The following is a 21,263-nucleotide window of genomic DNA, read 5'->3' as shown; positions in this document are numbered from 1 at the left end:
GAGGAGGAGACGACGGTGGCATTTTTATCACCCGTCTGCACATGCCGCTTCTCTAATTGCCGTTCAGAGGGACCGGTAGACGGCGGCGGTTGATCTATAAAAAATTCGGACAAAGCATCCATGTCAACATTCATTGACATGCCAGAGAGCCTGTCATCAGGAACGCCTAATGAACCAGCTAAATCGAGCCACGGGTTAGATCCGTACCAGGCTTGGCCTTCTTGGTTGGAGGACCATTTTCTTTCCTACCTCGGCCTCGGTAAGGCGGCGCAGACTCGGTCTCTTTTCTCTTATTCAAAGAAGGAGGAGCCTCCGCGACAGTGACCTCCTCCTCAACATCGATGACCACCTGCTGCTTTTGGACCACAGGGATTGAAGACTGAACCGGAGTTGACGCCGTCGCCGCTGTAGACATTATCTTTTGTTTGCGGCGTGGCACGTTACTAGCAACCTTCGCCTGAGCCGCCGTCACATCCAGTGCCTTCAACTGCTGGTCTATGAGTTCGTTAGGAGCCGGTCAGCGATCACGTGTCTGGTCCTTAGGATGCAGGTCAACAACTTTCCCGTTCTTGTCAAGTCCCAACCTCTGGAGAGCAGAGACAGACAGTGCCGGGCCAAATCGGTATACAAAAGAAACGCATCAGGAGTTAAGCAAAAGAAATAAAACAAGTTCAAAAACAGAAACATAAAAAGCAGAGATGAGCCTCACACCGACCCCACTCACCCCGTTCGAGGGCCGGTATGAGGCCGACGTGGCAGAGCAGCTCATCCTGAAGAACGATCTGCGTCGGAGGCATCCATCCCTTCGGCGTCCCATCCTTCTCGGCCTCAAACAGCTTCATTGCCCGCCTTTCGTCCTCATTAAGATAGACCTTCAAGGCGTCCATCTTAAGCTTATTCCGGGAGACATATTTCTCACGCTCCTCCCGACTCTCACACCGCAAATTGACGCGGTGCTGGAAGGACCGGGGCAGTGGATAATCCTCCGGAACCTCAACGTATACCCACCGCGCCTTCTAGTCCTTGCAGGAAGTAAGCTTAGAGACGGTGATATAACCCGGCTCAGTCTGTATGCTGTACCACCCCGTGCCACCTAGGACATTCTGTCGAAGGTGGTGAAGCCGGCGAAATAGGTTCACCGTAGGGGCCTCCCCTTTGAAAAGACACAACCATACAAAACCAACAATCGTCCTGACGGCCAACGGATGCAGTTGGGCCACGGCGACGTTCATGGCTTTAATAATAGCGACAACGTATTCATTCGGAGAAACCGGAGCCCATACTCCCGGTGTCGATGTATCGCCGATCTGACCCTTGGGAGGGCAACAGACCGCCTGACCCTCCTCAGGGATGACAATTTTATACCCCCTACCGAAGGAGTAATGATCTTCAAAAAGTTCAGAATCAGAACAACTGGCGAACTTGTTCGTCCAAGCACGATCAGGACTGATCTTACAGGCGTCGCCGTGATCCAAGAGATGCGGCCTCTCCTCATCAGAATGAGTCCCTTCCTCATCGTCATCATCAATACCCTCCAAATATCCCTCATCAATTTCAGGAGAAGGAGACCTGGGGCCCCACCCTTAGCGGGTAACGTAAGCGGCTCCCGCTCATCGGGATGCGACGGTTCGCCCCCCGGCGCAGAAGTACTAGGTCCAGCATCAACAGAAGACATGACAACAAATACTTAACAAATAAAAGTTGAAAAATTTGTTTGTTTACCTTGGAAAAGTGTTACGCCGAGTAACGCTTTGAAGACTAGAGAAGTTTCTTCAAGAAAGCTAGAGAGAAGAAAATTTTTTGAGAAAATGAATATTTGGTGGCCAAAATCAGGGGCTAACTGCTCTATTTATAGAGCAAAGCCCATGAAACGGACCAATCAGGGCAAAGCCCATGAAGCGTCAACCAATCAATGCCGAGCCACGTGTCAAGCATGCAGCCATGGAATGTCAATCGACATACGATTCTTTAACCTTCTTTGACACGCTCCTTGAAAGAATGCCAATCGACGTATCTTCTTCAAAACGCTCCTTGGTATCTACTTGCCAACCGGCCCGCTGTTCAACCAAACTTGGCAGCGCCGTCTCGGGGGCAATCAAAAGCACACGGCACTCACAACCTCGGTCTCGGCCAGCGCCATTTTCTCTTTCCACATTTGATGTCCATTACACATCCATGTGGAGGGGGGATATGATACGGCCTGGGCAGAAGCAAGCCGAGGAAGAAGAAGCCGGGGAAGAAATTTTTACTTGCGCAGAATACGCTCAACACTCATCGAAGGTCCATACCACGGCATAGACTACGCTGGGGGCAAATTGATGGGGTATATTCTGCACCCGCTGACCGAGTCAACATATTGAGCAAGGTCAAAGATAAAAGACGGGAAGTCAACGTCTTAGACAGCCTAACCGACGCAGCCTGTCGGCCTATCACTTGGGTCTCGGCTAGGCAACTAGCCAGCCGGGAGGCTTATCCGCGTACTCGTATCCAAGACCCCTCGACATGGAGTCAACAGGGCCCGCCGGCCTGCCATGGGTCCCTCGGCCGAGGGTAGAATAGTCTTTCCACCTGCTCTGCCACTTGGCCACTTGGCCACTACGTGACAAAAGGTGAAAGTCTATAAATACTCCACTTCTCTCATTGAGAAAAGGATCCGAAAATAATCAAATAAACTCACTATTCATCTGGTATTAACTCCCTTATCTCTTTACAATATAATTTGCCAAGTAACACACAACTTAATCTCTTTAAGTTTACTGACTTGAGCGTCGGAGTGAGTTCGCTCGGTACCAAGCCGAGCCCTCAGTTTGTTCATTGTTTCAGGAGAGGCCGAAAGGAAGAGTCAAGCAAAGTCATCATTCTACAAGCTTACGTGGTAACAAATCCTGCTCCGAAATTACACCCGGAACACTTAAGATTAAATATTTTATTTGGCTGGTTGAAATAGCGAAAACCAAACAAGAAACTCTTAACCATTGTCCACAATCATCCTAAACAAACAAATTGACTGTAATTTTTTTTTTTGTTGATCAGGAGTATCCCCTATTGACAGTTCGGACAATCTTCTTGGGGATACTGAAGGCAATTTAATGGGTTGACCCCTCCCAAGTTTAGCTTTTTCATTCGTAAGAGTCAGAAATCGAACCTCTGACCACTTGTTTAAGAGATAAAATCTCTTACCACTCACACCAGCCAATTTTGATACTAATCAACTGTATAACTATATGTTAACCTTGCTTTGAAAATGGTTAATTATCTTTATAGAATTTTGTATTCCGTAGACCGTAAATAAGAAAACTTTGATTATGCAAGAAAAAGAAAAAAACAATGTTAAGAATTACTCCCTCCCAAGTCCCATCCAAACCAAAGTTAACGGTTGCTTTATCACACTTGTCGAGGCACGTTTTGCAACGTGAATACCTTTAGTTACACATTATTAAAAATTATAAAAATTTGATATTCTTATAACATTCATAACGATAAATCAAACAAAATCTCACATGACTATATTTTCTCTTATATATTAAGAATAATATCAAATATTCCCTCCTACGACCATGAATAAAATCAAAAAGCAAGTGTTACCTTTGGTTTGGATGAGAGGGAGTATAACATTCTGATTCACGAAATGAGCTAAAGTCTTTGGGCTCATAATAGAATTTTGTACTCCAGGGAAGAAGAAAGTTTAAGTAAAGAGAAAATGCCTTTCTTAATTTTAATTAATGGTTAATTGATGAACAATGACTATTTTGAGAAATAGTTTTAGAAAATGGTTATTTTGGAAAATACTATTGTTATAATGGTTATTTGGGTAAAAGACCCACTTTTTACACTTCTTTTTTATAGCTCGTTGAGCGACATCTGATCTATTCGTCTCATTAAGTCATGTAATTTGTTCGTTATACATATTTTGCATTTCAGACGATTTGATCGAGCTCGATAATCACCAATCTGGTTGATATAGAGTTGAAAGTTTTTTTTTTTTTTTTTCGAAGCAATAATGATAAAATCCATACATAGTATGAAACCCTATTTCTTGTACGTACAATTATTACATGTACTTAGAAGAATCACATCAAGATTTTTTTGTTACAAGATTATCGAGAAGGTATGCAATTGAATTAAATCATGAAGCATGATCATGTCGTACAGACTAATGTACCTCATTAATTGGATACTCAATGCATGAACCTTACACTTTTAATCATTTGTATTGTGCCGCAATATTTGTTTCATTAATTATCATCAATTTTATGATTAGATACGACAAAATGTCTATCTGTGAAAATTAAGCTAAATAAGATTCCCTAATCTTATCGGTAAACTCAAATTATGTACTAATTATTTGGGTTACACGACCCAATACAGATGATAATGTGCACTCTTTTCTACGTGGTTATCTTTTAGAGGCACCTTAATTCCTAAGTAAATAATCCCCAAAAGTTCGACGGCAACCGACGTATAACGCACACCATTCCATTCCTAATGAGTAGCGTGATCACAAGATAAACCATCTTATACAAATGTGCTTGAATAACGAACGATAGGTTTTAGGTAGACGGTAGGCCTGTCCAATTCTGACCCGACCCAATCCATTTTTTTCAAGGTTAACGAATCTATATATAACAACTATCTCATGTTCTCCATACGGAAGTACAGAGTAATTTTCATTACTTTTTCAATTACGAATTTTCCTCTTTTACATATACTTTTCTAATTCTACTCCGGCCATTTTTCATATTCTGTCCTACTTTTCACTCAAAACTCAATAAAAACCAAACCATCGTCCATTGTCGACTCCAATCCCTTCACCCACCTTGCCACCTATCATCCTCCACCCAGCCGTCCCCCACCATCACGCCCACCCAACCGCCCCGTATCTGTTTCTCCACCCATCGTCTCCAACCACCCACCACCTTAACCGCAACCATTGTCAGCTTGTCTAGTACCCTTCAATCTAAATGGATAACCATATTTTTTGTATCGATAAACAATTTGCTAGATAGAGCGTCTACATTTGATCGGTATTGATATAGGGTAGATTGAAAAACATTAAAAAGAAAAAGACAGACTACGCAACCCCTAAATCCATATAAAAACCCTAATTTCATAAATTTAACAAACAAAATCAATAAAAAGTAAGGCCTTGTTCTTTTCGACTTAATTCCAGCTCACTTCAGCCTACTTCAGTTCAATTCGGCTCACTTCAGTACTTCAGCTCAACTTATTTCAGCTCTATTTATTTCAATAAGTTTCGATTCAGTTCAGCTCTATCCAGGCCAAAATAACAGGGCCTAAGTAATAATGATTACAAAAAATAATTTTAATAATTGATAAATAAATAAATTACTACATCAGGTTAGTGAATTAACATAAATAAATATAGAAATGGGAAGACAAAAATAAATGAATACTCGTAAATACATGATTAGCAAAAAGACTAGGCTGCTAAATACTAGAATTAACTATCAAATTAACAATTTATAAAGCCAAACTATACTCAAGATTACTCTAATTGATAAAGCAATATAGTGCAAGTAAGGGTCGATCCCAAGAGAAGGACTTTTAAGCTAAATACTTGAATCGTAAACTATTGAATACTAATGACAAGTTTAAACAAACAATGGTTATCAACAATGACAAACAATCGATAAACATAGATAGGGGGGGGGGGGTGAGTTGATTGGTAACATGAAACAAAGTAAAATTGCAATCTTTGTCTAACAAGCAATATAACAAACACTTGGTGGGCAAGAAAATTCAATATTAAAGAGGACTTGGTGCAATCCTTCCTTAGTAACCAACAATAGTAAAGTTTGACTCTTTTATAACTCTCCTCTTATTATCCACCCAATACTTTCAAATCAAGATGTTAACATACACAAATTAAACCATCCATGTATGTCCTTCAAGTTTAATCAACAATTCATTAAACCATGAGTGCAAATCAAACATGAGCATTAAGAGTTGTGCCAAGATAAGAAGTTAGGATCAATTCTCACAAGATTAAACCATACAAATGAGAAAAGACATGAAATTTCCTACTTATTGCATGAATCCTTTAAACTAAATCAACATACAACAAGCTTGCTCCAAATAATCCTAGATAGATTAAACCATTTCTCTAGAATTTGCAATAGTTGGGTAAATAAGATGTAAGAGTGATCAATTCTAACATTCATCTACTCAACATAAGAATTAAGTATAAGGAAGGATCAATAGATAAATAAGAAGAGATTAAAAGAGTCTTACAATACCAAAGTTGGAGACTTTAGATGAATTACACCAAGCAAAGAAGGATTAGCCTTCCATATCCTTAGAAAAACCCAAGAAATGTGGAAAGATTAACATCCAATGCCAAAAGATTACAACTTTCCTCCTAAAAATACCAAGTTCTCTTAACAAAACAAGTTTTTAAATTATTGCTAAACAAGATGCTATGATTAGATGATGGTAGGAGTCCCTTTAGATCTCAAAATTCTAGATATATATAGGGAGGCACGAGAATCTAGGTTAAGTCCCTTAAGAAAGCCCAAAACACGGAACTAGAGTTGCGATATCCAGAGCAGAGCGCAGGCTGCGTCATATGACGCAGGCTGCGTTTAAGACTGACAACAACATCTTTCAAAGGCCATATCTCCCTCGTTTCTTGGACAAATGAGGCGTGTGATCTACCGTTGGAAAGCTAAGATCACAAGCTTTCACCTCCAATTGCCTTGCGTCGATACGAGCTCTAGAACACGAGATATACTCATTTGAAGTTGACCCTTGTGAAATCGAGTTTTCAATTCTTCATTTTGGCTCTTGTTTGTGCATGCCAAGGCTTCAATTCTTCCTTTTACTTGCTTCTGTTGACTTTGCACTTATTCCCTTGGATTACCTTTGCCTCTCCTCCTTCACCTTGGTAAGTTATAAGCTAAAACTCTAAAATTATAACCAAAAGTGCAAACCGGTATATTACAACAAGTCCAACTAAAACCCGGTATCAAGCATGTTTATTGTGATAACATTAACCTATTGACTCGTCACAATTTGACACTATCAAATTCCCCCACACTTGGACTTTACTCGTCCCGAGTAAAACTCAAGACTAAGTAGGAAGGTACACAAGTCCATCAAGTGAGGGTAGGAGAATCCGATCACTCTTCCCTCACTACAACCTTCTTATACTTCCTCATTGACAACCACCGATAAAAAGGAAAATATAGACTCAAAGTTGACACTCTCTCTTCTCTCACACCCCCTCCTTATAACATCCCTCAAAACAAGACACGACACGACACAACTCCAACTCATTCCAACTCCACCCTTCCTATATCACCAACAAGAGATGGCCACTCTCACCTTATCTCAAGGTGATAGCAAAGTGGCCTAGGCAACTCCTAAACCATCACATTACACCACTTATATCACCCCCTTATCACTCCAAGCAAGGTATGATGATGCTACTTGGTTGGCCAAACACCCTTAAGAATCAACAACTCAAGTAGCCAATCGGAAAAACCACCAATTTGAAGCAAATTTTTGTGACACAAAAAGAAATTAAGTCCTAAAGCTAGCCTCCTTCCAAGACCCTCCTTATCACTCCCTTCTTATCCCTCCATATTTTTGGTGTTGTCTTTTTCAATTTTTTTCATTTTTTTTGTTGAAAATCCCTCATTTTGCCTAAGGTGCCCTTTCGGGTTTTCGCCTTAACTTTTCCTTGCCTCTCATGGTGGCTCGCATCTCTATTTTTCATTTTACCCAGAATGCCCTTTCGGATTTTCATTCCGTCCTCGGCCACCTTTTCCAATCCTGCCTAGGTGCCCACCCTTGTGGGTTTTCACCTAGCCGAAAATTTCATTTTTTTTTTTCAAAAATATGCATCAAAACATGAAATAAAGCTTACATATGTTACAACCAAACTTCTCCCCCACACTTAGTTTCCACATTGTCCTCAATGTGGTGGAGAGTACTAGAAATGCAAAGGAGAGTAAAGAAATGAAAAAGGAGTACGGGTTGCCTCCCGTAAAGCGCTTTTGGTTTTCGCCGTTTGCTCGACGTCTTTTAATATCTTCTTCTTTTCAAAAGTCAAGAGCGGAACAACTCAACGCCCTAAGAAACTTATCAAATGTATTAGCCCATAGACAAGAGGCATGACCATGGCATAGATCACCCACATAGTAAGCATAAGTAAGGAAATAGTAAACATAAGATAAGTGTCTCAAGTTTTCATACCCAAGGAACGGTTTCTTGTCACGATAAGGCTCTTTGAATGATGGAATGGACTTGGTGAAGAACATGTAAGAATAAGGGGACTCATGAGCTTCTTTGGAGAGTGAATTGGATGGTACTTCAAAGCAAATTTGAGGCGGTTCCTCTTTGCGGGGGTACACCTCTACAAATTCATTTTCCATTTCTTCTTTAGCATCCTCCTTAACCCCCACACTTACAAGTTTCATAGGCTTTGGAGGTTCATAAATCACGTCTTGAAGAGCCTCCACCTTCTCTTTTTCTATCCCAACCACCTCAAAAATCATTGCTTCTTGGTCATTCTTCTCAAACACTTCACTCCCCGATCCTTTAAAGGTCAATTCCGGGCAAGAGTTACTATGAACCAAAGAGTTGTTTCCAAGGTGTGAGTCGTCAACTTCGGTACAAGGAATGTGAATAGGGATCTCAATGGATGGCAAGGCCAAAGAAGGTTTCAAGTCACACATATCATCTTCCTCATCAAATAGACCCTCAAAATAAGAATTGTCAAAGGTGCAAACAACCTCTTCCTCGACCTTACATCCCTCATGTTCATCTGTTTCAATAATTTGACCCAATGACTCCTCACACCACAACTCCTCACCAAGGCCACTAAGGGCCGAGGAGTTGTCCTCATCCACATGACTATAACTCGAGGAACCATCATCACAAGTGCACAAGGTGTCGGTAGATACCACAACGGGGGAGTGGCATGGAAGTGTGGTGAAAACATAAGCATCCTTCTCATCATCCCAAAAACAATACTCTTTATAAGAGTAGCTCGTATCAAGATTAAAGGGAGGAGGGTTTTCAACTTCAAGATCATTCTCTTTATCAAAGGAACCATAATCAAAACACTCATTGTCTAAAGTGTGAAAAACCTCTTCATCGATTTTATTTCCATCAACTAATTCACTCAACGATCTCTCAAGAGTAGAATCCTCACTCACATAACTATGAATCGGGGAATCATCACAAGGAGGGTCACTAGCAACACAAGTGAGTTGTAGGGGAGGTGAAGTAGTCAAGTCACAACTATAAAAACCCTAATTTCATAAATTTAACAAACAAAATCAATAAAAAGTAAGGCCCTGTTCTTTTCGACTTAATTCCAGCTCACTTCAGCCTACTTCAGTTCAATTCGGCTCACTTCAGTACTTCAGCTCAACTTATTTCAGCTCTATTTATTTCAACACGTTTCGATTCAGTTCAGCTCTATCCAACCCAAAATAACAGGGCCTAAGTAATAATGATTACAAAAAATAATTTTAATAATTGATAAATAAATAAATTATTACATCAGGTTAGTGAATTAACATAAATAAATATAGAAATGGGAAGACAAAAATAAATGAATACTCGTAAATACATGATTAGCAAAAAGACTAGGCCGCTAAATACTAGAATTAACTATCAAATTAACAATTTATAAAGCCAAACTATACTCTAGATTACTCTAATTGATAAAGCAATATAGTGAAAGTAAGGGTCGATCCCAAGAGAAGGACTTTTAAGCTAAATACTTGAATCGTAAACTATTGAATACTAATGACAAGTTTATAAACAAACAATGGTTATCAACAATGACAAACAATCGATAAACATAGAAGGGGGGGGGGGTGAGTTGATTGGTAACATGAAACAAAGTAAAATTGCAATCTTTGTATAACAAGCAGTATAACAAACACTTGGTGGGCAAGAGAATTCAATATTAAAGAGGACTTGGTGCAATCTTTCCTTAGTAACCAACAATAGCAAAGTTTGACTCTTTTATAACTCTCCTCTTATTATCCACCCAATACTTTCAAATCAAGATGTTAACATACACAAATTAAACCATCCATGTATGTCTTTCAAGTTTAATCAACAATTCATTAAATCATGAGTGCAAATCAAACATGAGCATTAAGAGTTGTGCCAATATAAGAAGTTAGGATCAATTCTCACAAGATTAAACCATACAAATGAGAAAAGACATGAAATTTCCTACTTATTGCTTGCATCCTTTAAACCAAATCAACATACAACAAGCTTGCTCCAAATAATCCTAGATAGATTAAACCATTTCTCTAGAATTTGCAATAGTTGGGTAAATAAGATGCAAGAGTGATCAATTCTAACATTCATCTACTCAACATAAGAATTAAGCATAAGGAAGGATCAATAGATAAATAAGAAGAGATTAAAAGAGTCTTACAATACCAAAGTTGGAGACTTTGGATGAATTACACCAAGCAAAGAAGGATTAGCCTTTCATATCCTTAGAAAAACCCAATAAATGTGGAAATATTAACATCCAATGCCAAAAGATTACAACTTTCCTCCTAAAAATACCAAGTTCTCTTTAATAAAACAAGTTTTTAAATTATTGCTAAACAAGATGCTATGATTAGATGATGGGTAGAAGTCCCTTTAGATTTCAAAATTCTAGATATATATAGGGAGGCACGAGAATCTAGGTTAAGTCCCTTAAGAAATCCCAAAACACGGAAGTAGAGTTGCGATATCCAGAGCAGAGCGCAGGCTGCGTGTATTTGCGCAGGCTGCGTTTCAGACTGACAGCAGCATCTTTCGAAGGCCATATCTCCCTCTTTTCTTAGACAAATGAGGCGTGTGACCTACCGTTGGAAAGCTAAGATCACAAGCTTTCACCTCCAATTAGCTTTGCGTCAATACGAGCTATAGATCTCGAGATATACTCGTTTGAAGTTGACCCTTGTGAAATCGAGTTTTCAATTCTTCATTTTGGCTCTTGTTTGTGCATGCCAAGGCTTCAATTCTTCCTTTTACTTGCTTCTGTTGACTTTGCACTTATTCCCTTGGCTTATCTTTGCCTCTCCTCCTTCACCTTGGTAAGTTATAAGTTAAGACTCTAAAATTACAACCAAAAGTGCAAACCGGTATATTACAACAAGTCCAACTAAAACCCGGTATCAAGCATGTTTATTGTGATAACATTAACCTATTGACTCGTCATAATTTGACACTATCAATACATAAGATTATGTACAGCCTACACGACAAGGCTAACATAAGCTAAAGGTATCGGGAGTATTGATTCAGTCATTCTTCATTTCTTCCCCCATTAAAAAGAGCCGCTACTACGCTACTTGAAGCAATTGCCACATGACATCGTACTGACCTATTGAATATATAAATACTGCTGGATCTATTATTGGAATCCATTGGGTTTTTTTTTTTGAAACCCCAGGAGGGTACAACCATATTATAACTCAAGCAAACGGCTTACAACATCGGGCAAACACCTATTCCACACAGATCTTCCTACCGACACCGGTAACACATGCGCAAGAGCATGAGCCACCCCATTATTAATACGACTAATATGCGATTGTGGGAAATAATCTGTATACTTCCCTTTAACATGAAGGATTATAACGATATAATAAAGATGATCTATGGTCATAAAATAAAATACATAAGCATAAGTAAAAAGATTTAGAATTAACCTCGGGTCCTTGCAAAATTGGCCTAAGAACAATATCAAAATTGATATTCGCCTATTAGTTGCACCCAAGACGATCTAAGATATACCCTTTGATTATGCTAGAAATCAATCTAAAATTTTCAGTAAAATTTTATTAAATTTTATTGTCTTTGTGTTTTTTTGTGATGAGCAAGAGGAGGCTAGGTCAGAAAAAGAATTAGGTTAGAAATAATTCTCCACCAATTTCGGCCAACTGAACCGAAAATAAGGAGTATTTTTCCTTATTTTTGGTCTTTTCAAAAATATATAAAGTGTGTTAAATTGTCATCTAGTGAGGATCGAACCCATGACCTCTTGGCTTGTGTACCCTCACTATTACCACTATGACACATTCAACTTGTTGATATTAAATACAACTGATTATATTTAACTACGAATTAACAGATTAATTCGTCCAAACTAACCTTATATATATTAAATTTAAATATAACTTATTATATTTAATTTACGAATTGACAGTTAATTCGTCTCAACTTAATATTATTTAATTTTCATTAAATAATTATCTCATCAACACATTGACTAACTTTTTAGTCATTTTGGGCATCAATGTAATTATATTTCTATAACCACATTTCTCAAATACGTCCTATAGGTGTGACCTTTAGGGACCAGTTGATCACCGCCATCTGTATGATAATAACGTCAAACTTTCTAGCAAGCCAACCGTTATTAGGTAAACGTTAATCAACTGATTAAATATACGAAGTATACCCTTGTGAACCTGTAAGAGATTTACAAATGTTATCACACTAATTTGTGGAGGACACCAGCTCCAACAAACTCCCACTTGTCCTCACAAGTGTATGTGCGATAACCGATTCTCATATCCATTAAAATTTCTCCCACTCAATGTAAAACAATTTGCAAATCCGAATTCACAAAGGTCGTATTTTACAAGCAATCAGTATCAAGAGTGGTTTTCCCGACTAGAGAGTAACTTAACTGATAAAGAATCAACATTCGAGCATGGCCATGCATTTCGATTCAACTCCTCGAGTGGCCCCGAGAAATAACTATACGATAAGGGATGGATATTTTCCTCAACTCAAATCTTGCGATGTAAGCACGGTATGAAATGACCCGGAAAAAATTTACTTAGCCCCGATTCACGGTAGAGACCGTGAGAAAGAAACCAAAGTCACCCAAAACTGCCTTAATCTCAAGAGACAGTTGATAGTCAAAAGAATCGACTCTAGGTACACAATAGATGTCCTATCCACGACCTGGCACCGAATGTTATAGAACATTTAGGACTCCATTACGTTGTCACAAATAAAAATTGTCCTACGAGGTATCGTCATAATCTCGTATCTGTGATCGATTAGTCAACCGTTTAACTTATGGCTCGTTGAACCCAACATCAATCGACTGCACAATATAATAGCCGGAGTTATCAGCTCACATTGACGATTACGGACAAAAACAAATATAATGTAATTCGATTCACTTTGTGGCGTTCAATGTTGTCAAGACAATCCACATGAAAAACAAAATATTATATATATAAAACGATGAAGTTATAAATAATATATGAAAAAGATAATGTATCAAATCCATAATCAAGTACTACAACTTAGGAACATGTTTAATTCCCATGGAATTAACATGCCCTACATGCTTATCATAATTCAACGGTTTGGTGAGAGGATCTGCGATGTTATCATCCGTCGCAATCTTGTCAATCACTATCTCTTCTTGCTCCACGTAATCACGGATCAGGTGAGCCTTCCGTAGTACATGTCTAGATTTGTTGCTAGACTTTGGCTCCTTAGCCTGGAAGATGGCACCTCTATTGTCACAATAGATGGTGATCGGGTCATTCGAACTAGGAACTACCGAAAGCCCTTGTAAGAATGGACGCATCCATATCGCTTCCTTTTTTGCCTCCGAAGCGGCATAGTACTCGGATTCAGTAGTAGAATCTGCTACAACACTCTGTTTGGAACTCTTCCAGCCGACCGCAACACCATTAAGAGTGAAGACGAACCCGGACCGAGATTTTGAATCATCTCGATCTGTTTGGAAGCTAGCATCTCACAGAATCGTTGCGCATAGCTTAGTATCGCCTCCATAAGTCAGTACCCAATCCTTAGTCCTCCGTAGGTACTTGAGGATATTTTTTACTGCTATCCACCGTGTCTCACCTAGAGTCTTTTGGTACCGACTCGTCATACTCAATGCATATGCCACGTCTGGACGTGTGCATATCATGGCATACATGATCGATCCTATTGCAGAAGCATAAGGAACACGACTCATGCGCTCAATACCTTCAAAGGCGTCGTGGGTGATCGAGACTTGCTCAATCGCATCCCGGTCGTCATAGGAAGGTTCCCTTCTTGGAATTGGTCATGCTGAACCTTTCAAGAACCTTATCTAGATAAGATTCCTGACTAAGTGATAACGTCCGTCGTGATCTATCTCGGTAGATACGGATTCCCAAAATACGCTGTGCCTCACCCAGATCTTTCATCTGGAAATGGTTCTTCAACCATTCTTTAACCGAAGATAGGAGAGGAATGTCATTCCCAATCAGGAGTATGTCATCGACATACAATATCAAGAATACAATCTTGCTCCCACTCGACTTGATATATAAGCATGGTTCTTCGACCGATCGACTGAAACCATACTCTTTTATCACTTGGTCGAAACGATGATTCCAACTCCGAGAAGCTTGCTTAAGTCCATAAATGGAACGCTTAAGCTTGCATACTTTCTTAGGATGTTTAGGATCTATGAAACCTTCGGGTTGCACCATGTACAACTCTTCCTCCATATAATCGTTTAAGAAGGCGGTTTTCACATCCATTTGCCAAATCTCATAATCATGAAATGCGGTAATCGCTAAGATTATCCGAATGGAACGTAGCATGACTACAGGTGCAAAAATCTCATCATAATGCAATCCTTGCACTTGAGTGAAACCTTTTGCCACAAGTCGTGCCTTATAGATATCCGTTGCGCGTCTCTACGAACGATTTATTTTGTAAAACCATTTGCATTTGTAGAGGTTTTACCTTATTAGGTAAATCAACTAGATCCCATACGTTATTCTCATACATGGAGTCCATCTCGGATTGCATGGCTTCGAGCCATAGCTTTGAGTCGGAACAGGCCATAGCACCTTTATAGGTTGCGGGTTCATTACTTTCTAGAAGTAAAACATCATTCTCCTCGACCATACCAATGTATCTGTCCGGGAGGATGAGAGTCTCTACCCGACCTCCTAGGTTCTTCGGAATATTAACCGTATCATCGGTTGGAGGTACACTTCCTCCATCTCTCCTCGGTTGTTGGTTCTGTAATCTCCGACAGCTCGAAGGTTCTATTACTCGACTTGTTCTCAAGAAATTCTTTCTCTAAGAACGTCGCACTAGCCGCAACAAATACTCGATGTTCGGTTGGCGAATAAAAGTAATGACCAAATGTTCCTTTTGGATAACCTATAAAGTATGTCTTGACCGATCGCGGGCCGAGCTTATCCTCGTGTCTCCACTTGACATAAGCCTCGCAGCCCCAAACCCGAATAAAGGACAAGTTAGGTACCGTTCCCTTCCGCATTTCATATGGAGTCTTGTCGATGACTTTAGACGGACTTGGTTAAGTATAAGAGCAAAATGACAAAGAGCATAACCCCATAATGAATCAGGCACTACCGTGTGACTCATCATGGATCGAACCATATCAAGTAAGGTTCAATTTCTCCGTTCGGACACACCATTTAATTGAGGTGTTCCAGGTGGAGTTAACTGTAGAGCGATTCCACAGTCTTTCAGGTGTTGATCAAACTCATTTGAAAGATATTCGCCACCCCGATCTGAACGGAGTGCTTTAATCTTTCTACCCAGTTGGTTCTGTACCCTATTCATGTATTCCTTGAATTTCTCAAAGGACTCACTTTTATGCTTCATTAAGTAGACATATCCGTATCTACTCAAATCGTCCGTGAAAGTGATAAAATATCTATAGCCATCTCTAGCGGTAATTGACATAGGTCCACATACGTCCGTATGTATGAGGCCTAATAGGTCACTAGCGCGCATTCCAACACCTTTAAAGGAAATTCGAGTCATCTTGCCAATGAGACATGATTCACACGTGCCATATGCAGAAAATCCGAATTAGGGAATAGTCCCATTATCGACGAGTTTCTTTACGCGTTTCTCATTTATGTGTCCCATTCGACAATGCCATAGATAGGTTTGATCTTTGTCACCAACCTTTAATTTCTTATTATTCATGTGTAATACTTCCGTGGTTTGATCTAAGATATAAATTCCATTCATGGAAACTGCTTTGCCATAAATCATTTCATTAAAAGAGAAAATACAACTATTATCCTTTATTGAAAATGTAAAACCGTCTTTAGCAAGTACGGAAACAGAAATAATGTTCTTAGATAAACTGGGTACATAGTAACAGTTATTTAAAGATAACTCAAAACCACTAGGGAGTTGGATTACATATGTTCCCTTCGAGGCAGCAGCAACTAGTGCTCCATTCCCGACTCGCAGGTCCACATCACCTTTTTCGAGAGGTATGATGTTCTTTAGGCCCCGCAAATGATTACACAGATGAGAACCACAACCAAGATCTAGTACCCAAGTTCAAACTTGCATGGTTAATCTCAATCATATGAATATAAGATGACATACCAACGAAGCGACACGATGCCTTTTGATGTCCTCACGGTAGACGGGACAGTTCCTCCTCCAATGTCCGGTCTTGTGACAATGGTGGCACTCTATGTCACCGCCCTTGCTCTTTGTCTTGCCCCGTGAGCCACTAGTCTCACCGGGCGCACTCTTACCGTTTCTGGCTTCTTAAACTTTGGCGTACCTACGCTAGGTCGCCATGAGCCTTGCCCTTACCTTTACTCTTGTTGTGAATCGTGAGAACATCCCGCTTCATGCTCCCACTCAATTTCATATCCTTCTCGGTCTGTACGAGAAGGGAGTGTAGCTCATGAGAACTCTTTTTCAAGTCATTCATGTAGTAGTTCGCCCGAAAAGGGCAAAACCATCGTGAAGAGAATGAAGCATTCGGTCAATGACAATGCTCTCACCGATTCTACAATTCAGTGACTCCGGTTTCTCGACATTCTCAATCATGTGAAGAATGTGTGGGCTAACCGGTTGACCCTTCTGGAGTTTCGCATCAAAGAAGCGACAGGTATGCTCATATGTGATGATTCTCGGTGCCTTTGAGAACTCATTAGTGAGCGTGGTGAAAATCTTGTTTGCACCTTGGGCAATGAAGCGTCTCTGCAAATTGGTTTCCATTGCAAAGATGAGTACGTTCTTTATCGCACCCGCTTCCATAACGAAATCACTATAAGCGAGTGCCTCGTTGGCTTCTGCATTGGGCCTGGGTTGACCGGTATTGGCTCAGTTAAATACCTGAGCTTACCGTCGCATGGCGCATTCCGTAGTGCCGCCTCCCGATCCGCCAAATTGGACCCATCATTCTTCAGTCGAGTAGACTGATTCATTTGGTCCATGAACATTTTAAGCCAGGACGAACGATCTAGTGTGGCACTAGGCATTGGGATTGCGTTATTTCCAGCCATTTGTTGTAACAGTATTATTGATAATAAGCGTGTTCTACACTGCGAAAGAAGAATAAAATAATAAGCATGCATCGTTTTTATTTTAAGTCTAATGAACTAATGTCATAACGCGAAGACTCAAAAACATTTATACAATTGACCTCCCTCAAGAATTATATAAATGACCCCAAGACTCAATTCTCTGTAAATTGATAAGCTAACCTTTTAGCTAATTCTACCGTTAGAATTCTTGGTCGATAAATTTCTGTAAATTCTATCTATAGTCCATCATAATCACGAGAAACTCTTCGGACTATGATGTTGAGGTAAACTAAGTCAACACAACTACTTACCCAACGTAGAAGGGGTCATATTAGGCCTACCGACGAAGAAGGGACTCATAGATGTTTGCCCTTATAAAGACTAATCTCAATTTCCGTTTTAGAGGAAGATCCCATCAACTTTTTAATTCATTTTAAGTGAACTATAATCTAGCATGCGAGAATGATTTAAACTAAGGTGATGGCTTAAAGACTGTGACATCTGCATGTCCATGAAAACTAACATACAACCTATATGAGTCAATTTTCATGCATTTTAGTAGTAGGTGGTTTGGTTTTAGGCGGAATATGATGCATTTACTAGCATGTGAATGAAAAGCAATAAAATGAAAAACGTAAAAAAAAACAGTAAAAGTCCTAGTGTGGCCTATCCTATCAAAATGAACAATAAATACAAGTTTGGAATCCATCCTTGGACCCGAGAAGCTTGTCTTGATGTTCCATCTTGATCCATGTAGCGGAAGTGAGCTTGAATCTTCATCTTTAGTCTTCTTTGAAATTACAATAATTAAAATTACATAATTGACCTATTAATTACATTCTAATTTCAAAACCCAAAACTAAAATAAGGAGATTCGAGATCTCATAATTACATAAAAATTATGTTTCCTTCATTACGAAAACATAATTGACTAAGGCCACACTAAGTATTACAAATTACAACCGATTGCAAAATTAAATACGTAAATAAAATTCATTCATTCGATTCATTCAACATAATTAAAAGCATCAACTAAAAATAAATTAAACATACATAATACAATAAATAAATTATGTTGATTAATTTATCCAAACCACCTATTTAAATTAAATTAAGTGACAATTCCGCAATTTAATCACATTAATTTCAAACTTAATCCATATTATACTTGTAATATGAATTCTATCCGTCAAAAATTTTAAACTGTTTTAAAATAACTCGGTATCATTAAATTGTGAACCGATTCACAATAACTAATTGGCCAAAATAAAGAAAAATAAAATCCAATTCTCTAAATTTTACTCGGCCAAAAAACGAAAAATCCCTTTTTTTTTTTTATATGACACGGCTGAAAAAAATAAAAAAAAAGCAACTCCTTTCCTATTCTAATTAGGTAAATAGGAAAAACAAGGGAAAAAAAAACTTTCCAAAAAAAAAAATTTCTCTATTTTTTCGGCAAAAGGCAAAAAAAACTTTCCTAAATTTTTTTTTTTTTTCTTTTTCACGGTTTACCAAAAAAAATTAACAATTTTTTTTTTTTTTCGTAAACCCTAAAAAGAAAACAGCCTACTTTTTTTTTCTTTTTGCGGCAATTATGCCCTAAAACAAGATTTGATGATCAATTGTTTACCTTTGCTATTAGAACATGATTAGCATATGAAATAATAAACATGATTAATTTATATGCCAAAAAACTATATAGAAAAAACAATCTTTTAATCATAAACATGACGATTCCATTTGATTTTAACTTAATCTGCATTAAATCAAAAACTACCAATTCTTCATATGATAATTTTAACTGATTATAAACTATAATATGAAAAATAGAATGGAAAAACTATCATCAAACACAAAAAAACGGCACAACAAAAAAAACGGCAAAAAAAATTTCGATCCAAAAAATCGAAACCCTAATTTTTCTTCTCGAAAATCTTATCGTTTACATACAAATTTTATGAAAATCATCAAAATTAAAATCGTAGCCTTAGGCTCTGATACCACTTGTGGGAAATAATCTGTATACTTCCCTTTAACATGAAGGATTATAACGATATAATAAAGATGGTCTATGGTCATAAAATAAAATACATAAGCATAAGTAATAAGATTTAGAATTAACCTCGGGTCCTTGCAAAATTGGCCTAAGAACAATATCAAGTTGCACCCAAGACGATCTAAGATATACCCTTTGATTATGCTAGAAATCAATCTAAAATTTTCTGTAAAATTTTATTGTCTTTGTGTTTGTTTGTGATGAGCAAGAGGAGGCTAGGTCAGAAAAAGAATTAGGTTAGAAATAATTCTCCACCTTTCTTTTTATATAGACCGAAATCCGAAATCAATTAGGAAAGGGAAACCTCCCTAATTTCGGCCAACTGAACCGAAAATAAGGAGTATTTTTCCTTATTATCAATTAGGAAAGGGAAACCTCCCTAATTTCGGCCAACTGAACCGAAAATAAGGAGTATTTTTCCTTATTTTTGGTCTTTCCAAAAATATATAAAGTGTGTTAAATTGTCATCTAGTGAGGATCGAACCCATGACCTCTTGGCTTGTGTACCCTCACTATTACCACTATGACACATTCAACTTGTTGATATTAAATACAACTGATTATATTTAACTACGAATTAACAGATTAATTCGTCCAAACTAACCTTATATATATTAAATTTAAATATAACTTATTATATTTAATTTACGAATTGATTAATTAATTGTCTCAACTTAATATTATTTAATTTTCATTAAATAATTATCTCATCAACACATTGACTAACTTTTTAGTCATTTTGGGCATCAATGTAATTATATTTCTATAACCACATTTCTCAAATACGTCCTATAGGTGTGACCTTTAGGGACCAGTTGATCACCGCCATCTGTATGATAATAACGTCAAACTTTCTAGCAAGCCAACCGTTATTAGGTAAACGTTAATCAACTGATTAAATATACGAAGTATACCCTTGTGAACCTGTAAGAGATTTACAAATGTTATCACACTAATTTGTGGAGGACACCAGCTCCAACAGCGATCACCTAACTGACGTAAATAAAGAACAAATGTTTAAAATATCATCTATAGCTAGAAAAAACGAACTACGCCCCGACTTCCGTTGCTTCAGCGCCTCCATCACTTCTAAGCAATCGTCTTCGACCTCGATCCTATCATGCCCCATCCGAGTTGCTTCCTCCATACCATCGAGCACTGCCACCGCTTCCGCTATCCTCGGGTCCCACACTTCGCGCCTTTGTATCGCCAGCCCCCAACAGACACTTCCCACCACATCCCGACACACCACTCCAACACCCACTCCAACACCCTCCTTCACCCCCGCATCCACATTTAGCTTGACCCACCCCTCCTCCGGAACCCGCCAACCCTCCCGTCACGCTACAGCTCCTCTCCTGTCATCCCCCTTTTCTTGCCCCAACCCTTCCAACCGTGCTCCCTCCATCTCCCCCACCACATCCCAAGCTCGCTTAACTATGGCACCCACTTCCACCCGCGTATCCTCAAACACGACCCGGTTTCTCGCCTCCCAAATAGCCCAGCACCCCACCATCATCAGCTCACGCCCCTCCTCATCCATCTCCTTCCACCTTCCTTCCACCCAATCACGGATACCCATAACCAAGCCCCCCCGCTGAGGTCCCACCTGCAAGCTTTCCCACACCCCCTTAGCCACCCAACAATCCCTAAACAGATGAAGACACGACTCATAGTGACACCGACACAAAGGACACATAGCATCCTCACTACCGACTCGAGAAGAAATATTTACCTTTGTAGCTATCGCGTCGTTGCACATTTGCCAGAAAAAGAGCTTTATCCGAGGCCAAATCCGCGTGTTCCATAGCTTACTCCAAATCCACTTCTCCCTTTCCCAGCTCGACGGTTCCGCCATGCTCAAATCAGTC

The sequence above is a fragment of the Silene latifolia genome, chromosome 5 (genome assembly GCF_048544455.1).
Source record: "Silene latifolia isolate original U9 population chromosome 5, ASM4854445v1, whole genome shotgun sequence".
Classification (NCBI taxonomy): Eukaryota; Viridiplantae; Streptophyta; class Magnoliopsida; order Caryophyllales; family Caryophyllaceae; genus Silene; species Silene latifolia.
Note: the sequence above shows the minus strand (reverse complement) of the source record.